Below are 10,947 nucleotides of genomic sequence, written 5' to 3' on the forward strand. Positions count from 1 at the left end.
TTAAAAGCAAATAAATAAATAAATAAATGGAATGGAAAACAACAAGAAAGAATTTGATCACTGGAAGTTATTAAGTTGAAAAAGATCAAAAACTCAAAAAAAGACAACAAAATCAAAAAGCTAATCCAAATAATAAAAGAAAAATTTCAATTGTTCTCTGGTCCAAAAAATAATTACCAGAATAGCTCAAAAATGATTTAAAAAATCAAATAAGAAAGACAGAGAGGAAAGTTGGGAAAGCAAATTAGAGTAATACAAGAAAATTATGAAACAAAAGAGTCAATAGCTTGGTAAAGGAGTATCAAAATATATAAAAAAATAAGATTTTTAAAAAGCAAAATAGGTCAAATGAAAAAGAAGCACAAAAATTCACTGAAGAGACAAACTCCTTAACAAAGCAGAATTGGCCATGTGGGGGAAATGTTCAAAAACTCACTGAAGAAATTAATTCCTTAAAAATTATAATTAGGGGGCAGCTAAGTGGCACAGTAAAGAGAGCACCGGCCCTGGAGTCAGGAGTACCTAAGTTCAAATCTGACCTCAGACACTTAATAATTACTTAGCTATGTGGCCTTGGGCAAGCCACTTTAACCCCATTGCCTTGCAAAAACTAAAAAAAAAATATAATTAGGCAAGTGGAAGATAATGATTTCATAAAACATAAAGAAGCAAAACACAATCAAACAAATGAAAATTTGAAGGAAATGTCAAATATCTCATTGGAAAAAACAACTAACCTAAAAAATAGATAGAGGAGAGCTAATTGAGCTAATTTAAGAATTTCTACAGTACTTGAAATCCATAATAATAATAATAATAATAATAATAATAATAATAATAATAATAATAAAGAACCTAGATTATATGTATAAGAAAAAAATTCACTCATTCCCTCCTAGAAGATATCCCAAAATTAAAACTACCAGACATTTTCTAGCCAAATGCCAAAATGTTCAGGTAAAGGAAAAGATGTTGCAAGCAGCCAGAAATAATGAATTCAAATATCTTGGGATCATAATTAGGATACCACAAGATTAACAAATTTCTACTTAAAAGATCAGGTTTTGAATGTGTTATTCTTAAAGCAAAAGGATTTAAGATTACAACTAAATTCAACCTAACCATCAAAACTACCAGGGGAAAATGAATATAAAATGAAATAAAGGGATTTCAAACATTCCTGATGAAAAGATCAGAGCTGAATAGAAAATTTGACTGTCAAATAAAAAACTCAAGAAGAGTTTTAAAAAGATAAGTAAGAAAGAGAAACCATAAGGGATACAAGAAGGCTAATTTAAGACTTGTAGTTCCTATGAATCTTATTAGAACAGTTAGAAAGATGATATATAAGAGTCTTGGATTTAAGTTAACCATGATGAGATGGTATCTTAAAAAAAAACAAAATTATGAGAAAGAGTAATGCACTTAAAGAATGAGGAAGTAACAGGTAAATGAGGTAAATTATTTCTCATGAAGTGGGTTAAAGGAAACCAAACCAAGATGTCTGAGTGGAGGCAGGAACTCTGGGAAACTCTCCTCCAAATCACTCCAAATATCATTAAATAATAATTTCAACTAAATTCTAGACTGGCAGAACCCTCAAAAAGACTGAGTGAAGAAAATTTCCAGCCCAATAGAATTTGGAAAATGCACAGGAAAGATTCACCAGAATCAGAAAGGGTCCACAGTGTAGCCTGGCCATGCTGAAGAGAACAGAGTCCAACCATCCAGGAATAGTCCACATAGTGCCAGGGTCCATGAAAACACTGGCAGTTTCTAGACTTCTTAGTCCAGCTATTGCCAAGGACAATTGGGAAGCTCAGAAGGAAAACTCTGTTACACCAGAGTAAGAGGGGAGTCCTGTATTGCACAGGAATAAGCACAAGCATAGCTCTGGGAACCAGGGGAAGCAGTTGCTTCCAAGGTACTCAACCCATGGATGGTAAGAAAAGAAGACAGGACAGAGATCTCTACTGTCCCTGAGGCAGGACTCTGTGACTTTTTTCATAGACAGATCCAGCTGATAATCTGGAGCCCCAATCTCAGGAAAAGGAATTTTACTGTCATAGCATAGCAGGGACTCTCCTCATGCTTCCACAGACAGAAACACAGGCCAAGAGAACAATCAGAGTTTTTCATAAGATCTTTTTTATTTATTTTTTTTGCATTGCACTTTTTAATTGCACAGGTAGTTTTAAATAATAAAATGGAAAAAGCATCTCCCCAAAGCCAAGTTCACATGGAAGGAGTTCAAATCATTAAATATTTACATAGTTTACAAAAGATATCTTCTAATGTTCACATTATCCAACTGTACATAATGAAAAAGCTTACCCCTCCACCAATTATTTTCTCTGCTTATCCAAGCAAAGTAAGAGATTGACTAATAGAGGCAATATGTAGCAAAATAAGAAGGGGAGAACAAAGTAAAGGACTCATCCCCTAACTTCCTATCTTCCTCAGGTGACAGGGTCTAGCAAATTAGCTGAGGATAACACTTGGGTGCTCCAGCAAACCTTGGCCCAAGAGGGGAAGCCCTTGAGAAAATACCCCTCCTCACAAGCACACCTTCAGATTGGACAACAAGTGAACAATACTATTTTAGATACCAATCACTTGGGGAAAGAGTTCATTGGCAAAAGTGTCCTCCCAGGAGGGGCCTGTGCCAAGCGAGGAGGACATCTCACTGAAAGGGGAGGGTGAGCCCTCATAGCCAGAGTCACTAAACACCTACAGCAGGCAGGGAAAGGACTTGAGGCAGTGGTTGCTCTCAGGCAATTCTTCTTTCATAGACATAGTGAGCAACTCAGGGGGGTCTTATTTCAAAGACAACCTAAGGATGGGGTCTTCCTCAATTTTCACTATGATACTGCTTTGACAATCTGTTTCTGAGGGAATCTCCAAGATGAGCTGCTTGGTATACACATGGTCAAACCATATCAGTTCAGTAATAGATTCCAGCTTGGCTGATGGGGGCCCCACCAAAATTAGAGTTGGGAGGACTCTTCTCTTCCCACCTCTTTGAATTCCTCCAGGCAGTACTCTGTGCTAACATATTTGAAGAACATATTTGAGTCCAGGTTGTACAGAATGCTCAACAAGATATCAAACTCAAAGTCTGAAAAGTCAACAGATTAAGTGCCCACCGGGCAGTGTATAGGCAGGGTGACAGTTGGGCCTGCACCTGCTTGGACTCTGATTCCTCCGCAGTTCCTAGGGCATCCATCCCCAAGCACTGTCTTAACCCCTGATTTTCAATCACCAGACCGTGGGTTCTCCCATGGAAAAGTTGATTTTCGATCAAAAGTTTCTGGTTCTGCCTACTTCACTTCTGGAGAGATTGTGGTTTTGCCCAGTAGAATTTTCCAGAGGCTGACAAGGCCTTCACAACTTTGGGAAAAGGGCAGAGGGTTTGGTGTAATGTTTTACTAGGATCAAATGAAGTCACTGTCAGTCATCAATATCATAGTTGTGTCCCCTCATTTCAGCACCTGGCAAACTGGCACACATGTGCACACACACACACACACACACACACACACACACACACACACAGTGACCAACAAAACTAAAGGTGCTTCAAGGGGATTGATTCAATAGCAACATTGTGCAAGTGAGTGTGAGTAGGGGAGTAGGTGTTGAGAGAGACAGGCAGGAGCAATTAGACATTTTGAATATTGTGAGTAGGTTCCTTTATCTTGGCAGTATTCTTTCCAGAGATGTAAATAAAGATGAAGAGGATGAAAGAGTTAATTCAGCGCTTGATGAATTAACTACATCCCAAACTAAAGGGATACAGAGCTGTTATGTTAATCTTATTGTTGTAAGTCTGTGAAATATAGATAACCATGCTGGGATGTTGAATTGTCTCCATTTGAATATTCTTTGCAATTTTCCAAAGATCACATGGAAATATGACCAAAAATAAGGTTTTTTCCTAAGTTGAACTTGCAAGCAACTAAGCAATAAAGAGAGTACAATTCCAATGTACTGGCCAAGTAGTTCAGATACCAAAATAGCATTTAGCTAAAAAGGTTATTTTATAGAAAACTCACACAAAGCAAGAAATCATGTAAAGTTCAGAAAAAACAAGGTAAAGACACTATCCAGAGTTATATAAAGAACATTAGAATGCATTTTGAGACTTGAAAGACATAGGCACACGATCACCCAGAGTGATTGCCTGAACCAAAGAACGTACTGTGCTCTTTCAATAAAGAAAAGTTTAAACACCTCAAGACATGTGAGATATGTAAATTTGGAAACATCTCTACTACAAATGTTCATAGCCACTATTTATTCCTCTTTGAATATAAAAGACAACATTCAGGAGTTAACTTTTGTTTTTTTAAGAAGAAAAAAAGTTTCACTGATCAATTCATTGAATAAACTTAGGCAAATGACCTCTTCTCCCCATGAAGATGTAGGCTGGAGATATCTTATTTTATCTCTTATTTAAAGCCTACTTAATCTAACTTTGTTTCATTCACTTGGTGGTGGTGGTGGGCATTCTTCCTCTATAATTTTTAGTTACTTTGTAACTAAAATTAATTATTTTCTTGAATCTGTTTACTTCATTCTGAATCAGTTCATATTGATCTTTTCATGTTAATTATTTCATCACAGACTTGCATAATTCTAAATTAGAATTGGACATTCTACTTGTCTAGAACATAAAAAAATCATGGAATTAGATATTTGATTGTTTTATTTTTTCTTTAAAATCAATTTAGGAATGTTAGATGAGCATGGCTGTGTTACAATAATTTTTGATTGAATTCAAATATTAAAGAATTATCAAAAGTTATAGATGACAGCTTGAACTATGGTTTGTTTGTTTTTTAAGTGTGGATTGCTAGGGTTAAGTTATTCTGAGTGACTCAAAGTATTCTGTCCTCAAGGATATTGAAGTTCTTTCCCACTAGTACTTTAAATCTTAATAAATATGCTTCCACTGGGATACTAAAGGGGTACGACATACTGAGCTCGACCTGTAATTACAGAGTGTAGATTATCAAATGATAATGATCATCAGAAATATACTTTGAAATAACCACTATGTTGATGTGCAAGCTTTTTGCTCATAATTCAAGTTACAAAACCTACTTGTAGCAAGTGGCCAGCATAACTAATCATATAGACATCATAAAGAAAATTATTTTTGGTAAGTGGTTAGGAAATCATTACATCATATCTTTATTATTTACCATGAATCCATTAAAATACAATGACTATTTCACTTTCATTTGAATATTTGGAAAATATATAACAGGAAAATTAAGAAAGATAAAGACAAGTGTATTAAAGTTATTAATACTGTATCCAGAATGGATATAAACATGGAATTTTATACTAGAAATATTTTAAGCCTCTGTAGTTCATGTGGATTCTAAGGTTATTTGTTCTTCTTGAGATTCCTGAAATTGTGTGTGCCACATCTCTGGTTGAGTTTAGCCAGAAGTAACTTCTTATACTATCAAGTTGAAGGTGCTACATACTTCAGGACAAATCAGCAAACATTTAAAAAGTACCTACATTATGCTAGGTTTTGTCCTAAAAGTTCAAGATACAAACACAAAATATATAAGGGGAAGATATGTATGCATGCATAAAGATACAGAAATGTGTATATTTATATAAAATAACTATCTGTCAAATGTATACAAAATTTAAGTTATTCTCTCATAGAAGTTGCTTCAAGTAGACTGACTTTTTGTATTCCAAGTTTCTATTCACATTCTCAGAATGTTAGCTTCTTGAAGACAATGCCATATATATATATATGAACCTTATAGAGATATCAATTGAATATTTAATAAAGACTAGATGGATTGAACTAAGCTACATGATTCTAGATTTGGAGAATCCATAAGCAATTTTTTAAAAATGACTTTAAGGAGCCTGAACTTAATTTAGCAAGTTTGCCAATTGAGAAGTTATTTCACCAAGGGTGAAAACAGTTCACAATGTGAATGAAGTAGCTTGCATTTTTATTCATATAATGGCCCCTGAGAACTTACACAAGCCACAGGATAGCATAGCCAATAATTCTTCCCTGTTGGAGTGAGGTTATATAGCATTTTGACATAGTCCAGTATAATACCAGGACAGCTTTACAAATTAAAAAAAAATACTGCTTTACTTATTGAAACATCATTTTGGCCAAAGAGAAAGACGTTTACGTATCAGGAACTCAGTGATAATGTTTTTATTCCTTTTGAGCTTGTGCTAATATGTCGTCCTGCTGACTTTCTGTGACTATATATATTAGTGAAAGATAGTAGGATTTGTTAATGTAATATTTGTAGAAATAAAGCTCTTTATTCTTCTTTTTATTATCAATTTTTTCATCCATATGCACATGTATATTATTAAGTTAAAAAATTTCTTTCCACTCTCCTTTCCCACCCCCCTCCCCTCAGTGGTGAGCAGTCAGGTTAGCATTGTATATACATATTTTTCATAAACATGTCTACAGGTTAGTCATTTTCTGTATTAGGAATTAGGATTAAGGGAAAGAGATACATAATAGATAATTTTTATAAAATGTTCATCAGACTCTGAAGGGTTATTTTCTTGTTTTTGTTTTGTTTTGTTTTGTTTCATTTTTCTTCCTCTGGGTGGGGATGACATTTTCCACAGCAAAGTCTAATACAGTTTTTCTAACTGCTGACAGGAGCTGCTTCCATCAAGGTTGATCATCTCACAATGTTGTTGATGTGTACATTGTTGTGTTATCTTGGTTCTGCTCCATTCATTCAGCATCAGATCTTGCAACTCATTCCTTGCTTTTCTAGAATCCAACCATTTATGGTTGTAGAATAATAATATTCCATAGTATTCATGTACCATAACTTGTTTAGTCATTCTTTTGTCTCTGGTTGTTTGGATTTGATTACTGCCACTGGATGAATCACATTTCAGATGCAGGAATGCAGGTGTGGAAATAAGATAAAGATTTATCAAAAGAAGTTATAATACATGAGAAAATGATAGAAAGTTAAGAGTTTAAAGAGTAGACGACATGAATTGCTGACCGAACTGGCCAGCTGACCAGAGTTTCAACAGGAGTCTGGGAGATAAAAGAGAGGAGCCCCTTGCTCCTTCTCCTTAAATTCTCCCTCAGAATCCATAGGAGGGGAGATGACCTGGTAGTGACCCAAGTCCCACATTGGAGATTTTGCCTTTTTTGGGAGGGCTCTCATTTGGTTGGTCTTACATGCTTCCAGCACCTGCACTCCCTGGCTGCCCCACCAGAAGACAATGCAATTCAAATTAGGTTGAAGGTCAGGCCCTCCAGTGTGGCCTAAATTAGATGATAAAGGAAGAAAGAAGATTCCCTTAACAATGCAAACAAAAGATTTCACAGTGTGTCTCCAACTGATTTCAATACTCCCTATGCCCATGTTTCACTGAATCAATTGCCAAGGACATATTTTGATGTGTTTTATTAATGACCAATAACAACTTGCATGAACTCTACAAATATTGATAGGGTTTGGCCTCCTCATACCCCATTCCCTTCATGTTTATAGACTTAACTTATTGATCTATTCTCATGTCAAGGGGATTCCTTCTGATCATCACTGTCTCATGCTAACTATATATATATATATATATATATATATATATATGTATATATATATTCTATTTCCTTTTTATTTCTCCACAGTACGTTGTAATGACTAGTACCTGAAAAGTGTACCAGAATGCACATGCAGCATAACTGGATTGAAAGATTAGAAGATATTGTCACAATTTAGATCTCCTTAGTAACACCCGGGGATATATTCCAAGAGATGTATACAGAGGAACGTTCATAAACATTAATTAAAAAAAAAAGAAAGCCAAGTACTATGCTAAGTGTTGCAGTTATGCCAACAACAGGAGTTCTGAGACAACTCCTTCACCTTAATTAATGGAAAAATCTTAATTATTGTCCCTAATCTCTTTCCAAAAGCATCTACAAACACCTTAAGGAAGTGTTCTATCAAGAGTCCTTTTCCTTTAAAACTTGGCTTAGGTGTCATCTTCTCTGAGCCCTGAAGATGATCTTGGAATTGGGAAATCCTGAGTTCAACTTGTATTTCTGTAAGTTATTAGCTACCCGACTATTATAGATAATGTGCAGATACTGTATATACATATATAGGAAGCCATTCTTTTATTCATTTCTTTTTCATCTACCTTAAACCTGAATGAGCTTTGCCTCACTCAAACTAGATCTGCTAAAGACCTAAGCTTAATAGGTTAAAGTTTCCCACTGTATCCAGGGCCATCTCTAGATGTCCTGATCTATAGAGAACCATGGGCATAGGAAATTAATTTGACACAAAATTTTGTAAATCATCACTCTTTCTCTATCACTCTGTCTTGACCTCCAATGTGACCTTGGCCACATTTTTATTAGTAAGGTAAACTAGATTACAAAGATAGGGAAACAACATTGGAGAACAAACAGACCTCAATCAGAAACCCTGGACCCCTCCCCAAAAGGCAAAGTCTTCAATGCAGGACTTGGGCAACTCCCAAGTCACCACCTCTTCCCATGGACCCTGAGGGGGAATTTAAGGAGATCTTGGGAGAGACTTAGTCCCTCCCTTTTGCTTTCAGATTTCTGCTTAATCTGGCAGCTGTCCAGTCAAGATTAATTAGCAACCCAAATTATTTTCTTTAATCCCTCTTTAACTTCCCTATTACTTTCTTTGTACTACAACTTCTTTTTTCATAAATCTCTATTTTCATTTTACACCTGCATTCCTGGGTCAAGTAATTCTTCAATGGAAACACTGAATCCACTGCAACAGCTCCAGAGACTAGTGACCTTGCACAGCCCTGGGCTTTATTTAAATCCAATTCAATTGCAAATCATGACTTAATATCTCTAAGTCAAGTTCTTCTTCTAGAACAAAGGACAAACAAAACCCAACACAGCTTAAACATATACAAACATAGGTATATGCACAAATATATGTGTATGTATGTATATATATATATATATATATATATATATACATGTAATTCATATTCTACAATAGGCAACCACAGTAGGAAATGATTTAAGGCTAAAATGAGATATAAAATTTGCTTTTAAACATTAATGTGCAATACCAATGCCAATTATTACTAGAGTTGCTTAATAATAAATTTAGACTACATTTCTATTTTACAAATCAAAAACCTCATGCTTGATTTCATTAACCTTGAAATGCCTTCCTCTAAGAGCATCACACTTTATTCATTTGCCTTTGGGTTATATGTTGGTTTGCTAGATGATTCTAGATTCCTTTCCAGTCTTGATAATAACAAGCACAGTTTGGATTCTTTAAAAAAATAACATTCTATTATATTTGTCTTCACTGAAACCTTTCTGTATTTTTCCTGCTCATCATTTAGTTTCAGCAGTTATCCTTGTCATCTTGCTATTTCATTTCCCAGAAAGTTTAATATCAATTAGAAACTTGAAGGATACACTGTTTTTCACATGTTTATAAAAACCCTAGAAACCTTTTGCCCAGGTCACTAAGCCTTACTTTAAAAAAAAATCTTCTAGATCATGGGCTCTTCTTTCAACAGATCATAGACATGAGAATTTGAAAGCCTTTTCATGAACATTTAGTCTTACCCCTCCATTAAAAAGATGAGGTAACAGAGGTCTAGAGAGAGGAATTACCTTTTCAAATATAGCATATCCAATAAGTAGAAGATATATTAATTTGAAGATATACAAGTAGTGTCCTACTCATTACCATAGCCATATGATGAGGGTGCTTTGCAAATTTTAGTACCTGGCTTTCTGGGAGGAGAAAATGAGTGCATGGAAAATTTAATAATAAGTTCAACAAAATAGTAGGGACAAGATTGAATATACCCGCTTTTAAGTATCAGTACTTCATTATTTTTACTATAAATCTCCTTCCATTCCCTGGAATTTCTTCTACTTGGAATATAATCTTATATTCTAATATTTTAGATATTTTGTATGTTCAAAATGTAATGAGAAAAGCATTAAAATGTCAGAGTGAATATTAGAGGAAGAGAATTGGACTGCGATCCTTTTGGGGAAAAAAGTACTCCTTAAAATATTCCATAGTCAGACATTATTATGGACAATTTTAATCTTTGTTACTAAGAAGACTGGTGATGCTCCTTGAATTCTAGAACTCTAAGCCATAATATGTTGTGTGCTAGCCGGCTAACTTATACTTCATTCATAACTACATACTTTATTCATAACCTATTCAATTGACTCAGTTAAACTGAAGTCAAGTTCTCCGAGGAATGTTGAAGAGGCAGGAGATGAAGATGACAAGTTCTCTGTTTATTTTACAGAATGCAAGAGTTTAAATATCCCCTTAGTCCCTGATTTACTCCCAATTCATGTGGCATTCTTCAATGAGCTAGACAAATAAGGTCTCCATACTAGTGGAGAGCAGGTGATAAAGTTTATTTCCTCTGGCTAGCCCTTCCACATAATATTGCTATCACCAGCTTAGTGTGTACACACAATGCTCCAGGAAGTGCCAGAACATAAGGAACAGATTAGAAGATCTGGAGAACTGACCCAGGTGAGAAGGCCATTGATGCACGTGGGCAAGAGGACCTTTAAGTCAATCCCAGTTATGCAATGAGCTTCTTGTGACCCTCAACAGTCTCTTACAATAATAAGGCTAAAGCAGATAGAATATCTGTACTATTTCTGTCACTAAAGCACTGACCTTGGATTCAGGACAGAAGTTCAAATCCAGTTTGAGACACTTGCCACTTACTAGTTATGTGACCTTGGGCAAATCACTTAATCCTGATTGTCCCTCCCCAAGGGCTGTCTCCATTATTCCTGATTTATATCTGACCACTCTAGATGGCTCTGGAGGAGAAAGGAGGTGATTAAGCACAACACCTCCTCACTCAAATGCAATTCACTTGCTTGTCATGACATCACTTCCC

At 35.3% G+C, this 10,947-nt stretch overlaps 1 pseudogene; it reads right to left on the bottom strand.

Annotated features, from left to right (window-relative positions):
• Nucleotides 1-2,601: 2,601 nt before the first annotated feature.
• LOC141492196 (uncharacterized) lies at nt 2,602-4,979 on the bottom strand (annotated as a pseudogene).
• Nucleotides 4,980-10,947: the final 5,968 nt, after the last annotated feature.

Source organism: Macrotis lagotis, chromosome 6 (assembly GCF_037893015.1).
Source record: "Macrotis lagotis isolate mMagLag1 chromosome 6, bilby.v1.9.chrom.fasta, whole genome shotgun sequence".
NCBI lineage: Eukaryota > Metazoa > Chordata > Mammalia > Peramelemorphia > Peramelidae > Macrotis > Macrotis lagotis.